This window comes from Heterodontus francisci, unplaced genomic scaffold (assembly GCF_036365525.1).
Source record: "Heterodontus francisci isolate sHetFra1 unplaced genomic scaffold, sHetFra1.hap1 HAP1_SCAFFOLD_43, whole genome shotgun sequence".
In the NCBI taxonomy this organism is placed as follows: domain Eukaryota; kingdom Metazoa; phylum Chordata; class Chondrichthyes; order Heterodontiformes; family Heterodontidae; genus Heterodontus; species Heterodontus francisci.
The window spans coordinates 12,817,429-12,820,854 of NW_027141852.1; the positions used below are offsets into that span (position 1 = coordinate 12,817,429).

The 3,426-nt window shown below is 44.2% G+C and overlaps 1 non-coding gene across 1 annotated transcript; it reads left to right on the forward strand.

The window, feature by feature from the left end:
* Window positions 1–1,443: 1,443 nt before the first annotated feature.
* Window positions 1,444–1,534, forward strand: trnar-ucu (transfer RNA arginine (anticodon UCU)). The gene is given in 2 exon segments: window positions 1,444–1,480; window positions 1,499–1,534. It is a non-coding gene; the product is annotated as a tRNA-Arg (tRNA).
* The last annotated feature ends 1,892 nt before the right edge of the window (window positions 1,535–3,426 follow it).

Genomic DNA, 3,426 nt, shown 5'->3' on the forward strand with positions numbered 1-3,426 from the left:
GGAGAGGCTACGTGAATGGGCAAGAATATGGAATATAATGTGAATAAGTGTGAAGTTATTCACTTTGGTAGAATAAACAGAAAGACAGAGTATTTCTTAAATGGTGAGATGTTGGGAAGTGTCGATGTCCAAAGGGACCTGGGTGTCCTTGTTCCTGAGATACCAAAAGCTCTTGTGCAGGTGCAGCAATCAATTAGGAAGGCAAATGGTATGTTGTACCCACACGAGGGGTCATGAGTACAGGAGTAAAGATGTCTTGCTGCAATTGTATAGAGCCTTGGTGAATCCGCACTGGAGTATTGTGTACAGTTTAGTCTCATCTTATGAAGGATACACTTGCCATAGAGGGGGTGAAACAGAGGGTCAACAGACTAATCTTTTTTTTGCATTTATTTCATTTCATCTCAGTTTGTTCAGTTTGCTTACCTACTGTTTTTTTTTCAGGTTTGTACTTCCTGCTGTTCAATATTCAGTCCATTAACACCTAATCTGTACTAATGCTTTGTCTTTCAACACACCATTAACATATTGTTTGCCTTTGCTGCATGACCTTTTGGTCAGCTATGTGGCCTTGTCCAATCTACACCTTCTCCTTTGTTATCTCCTGCCCCACCCCCACCCCACTTGCTTGTAACCTGTGACTTTTCTAATATATGTCAGTTCCGAAGATGGGTCACTGACCTGAAACGTTAGCTCTGCTTCTCTTTTCACAGATGCTGCCAGACCTGCTGAGTGGTTCCAGCATTTCTTGTTTTTATGTCACCAGACTAATCCCTGGGATGGTGGGATTGTCTTATGAGGAAACTGGGCCTGTATTCCTTAAAGTTTCGAAGAATGAGAGGTGATCTGATTGAAACTGACAAAATTCTTACAGGGCGTGACAGTGTGGATGTAGACAGGATGTTTGCCCTGGTTGGTGAGTCTAAAACCAAAGGACATCGTCTCAGAATAAGGAGTAGGCCATTTAAAACTGAGATGGGTGGCATTTCTTCACTCAGACGGTGGTGAATCATTGGAATACTGTGCCCCAGAGGGCTGTGGCAGCTCCATCATTGAGCATGTTCAAGACAGAAATTGATAGAAATCTTGATACTCATGACATCAAGGGATATGGGGATAGCATGGGAAAGGGGCTTTGAGGTAGGTGATCAGCCATGATCGAATTGAATGACAGAGCAGGTTCGACGGGCTGAATAGCTTACTCCTATGTTCCTCTGTTCCTAAGAGAGTTGGCGCCAGCGCGCAGCCCTGCTTTACCCCACTGCTGATCTTGAAAGCGTCTGATGTTGCTCCATTGTAACTGATGGAACTGTGCATGTTCTCGTGGAAAGAAGAGATGATGCCCAAGAGGTCAGGAGGGCAGCCGATGTTCCATTGCAGTTTGAAGAGGCCGTCTCTGCTGACAATATCAAAGGCCTTAGTGATGTTAATAAAAGTGCGTGAGGCTCTGTGGCGCAATGGATAGCGTGTTGGACTTCTAAATAATAATTAAGATGATATTCAAAGGTTGTGGGTTCAAGTCCCACCAGAGTCAGATTTTGGACCAGAAACAGAGGAGCACAACGGAACAACAAATGAAGAAATGTGCCAAAAGCACAGACTCGGAGACAGAGCGAGAGAGAGGAGCAGAGCAGGGGAAGAAAAAATCGAGGAGTGACGTCACAATGGAGAGTGAGAGCAGGGAAACAGAGAGCCGCTGCGGTGAGGATCCAGGATTTGGTTCTTTCTTCGGTGCAGTGGAAGGAGCTGTTTGGTGAGGATCTGGTAAGCTGTGACATCACAGGCAAGCAGGTAGTTGATTGGTTTGGAAGAACCGACCTGCTTGATGCGCATCTGGTAAGTGATTAAGATCCATTTTAGTCCTAACATTTAAAATAGTAAACAAACTAGTGGTAAGTTTATTAAAATATGCAATAAAATGAATAATTGAATAAAATATTTAAGTAGTAAATTGAAACACGTTGAGGATGACAGGACAGGTGATGTGTCACAGCTGCAGCATGTGGGAGTTCCTGGATGCCAGTGTGATCCAGGGCAAACACGTCTGCAGTAAGTGTTTGCGGCTCAAAGAGGGAGAAAAAAGGAATGTAGTGGTAGTAGGGGACAGTATAATAAGGTGGATTGACTCTGTTCTCTGCAGCAAAAGCAAGAGTCCAGACGGCTGTGTTGCCTGCCGGTGCCAGGATTCAGGACATCTGCTCAGGGCTGGAGCGAAACATACAATGGGAGGGGGAGGATCCAGTCGTCGTGGTCCATGTCGGTACCAAAGACATAGGCAGGACAAGGATAGAGGTTCTGCAAAGTCAGTCTGAGGAACTAGGCACCAAATTAAGAAGCAGAACCTCAAAGTTAATCATCTCTGGATTATTACCTGAGCCATGTGCAAATTGGCATAGGACAAATAAGATTAGAGAAAGTAATGTGCGGCTGAAAGACTGGTGTGGTAGTAGTGGGTTCTGGTTTCTGGGGCATTGGCACCAGTACTGGGGAAAGAGGTGGCTGTACCGTTGGGACGGTCTCCACCTGAACCGTGCTGGTGCCGGTGTTCTAGCGAGCCACATAACGAGGGACGTAGAGACGGTTTTAAACTGAATAGTGGGGGCAAGGGATCAAATTTGGGAAGATATGGTGAATCAAGGAGGAGAGACAGGGCGAGAGAGAAAGGTATAAATATGGGAAATGATAAACAGACTGTGACAGGAAGGGGCAGAATGTACAAATCTAAGAGTAATTCGACAGATAAGGCCAGAGGTGACAAAAATAATAAAACGACAAAACTAAATGCTCTGTATCTGAATGCATGGAGCATTTGAAACAAAACAGATGAACTGGGAGCACAAATAGAATAAATAAGTACGATCTGATAGTCATTACAGAGACATGGCTGCAGGGCGACATAGATTTCGATGAGAATATTGGAGGTGACATGGCATTTTGGAAGGACAGGAAGCTAGGAAAAGGTGGCGGGGTAGCTCTGTTAATTAATAATGGTATTAGCGTAATCGAGAGGGATGACCTGAGTTCTGGAGATCAGGATGCAGAATCAGTTTGAGTACAAATGAGAAATCATAAAGGCAAGAAGTCACTTGTGGGAGTGGTGTACAGGCCACCTAACATTCACCACACTGTCGGATGGGATATAAAGGAAGAAATAATGGCAGCTTGTCAGAAAGGTACTGTGATAATTATGGGGGATTTTAATCTACATATAGAGTGGAAAATTCAGATGGGCAGAGGTAGCCTAGATGAGGAATACATAGAATGTTTTGGGGATAATTTCTTGGAACAATACATTCTGGAGCCAACCAGAGAGCAGGCTATACTAGACCTGGCATTGTGCAACGAGATAGGATTAATTAATGACCTCATAGTTAAGGTGCCCCGAGGTAGTCGCGATTATAATATGATTGAATTTTACATTCAGTT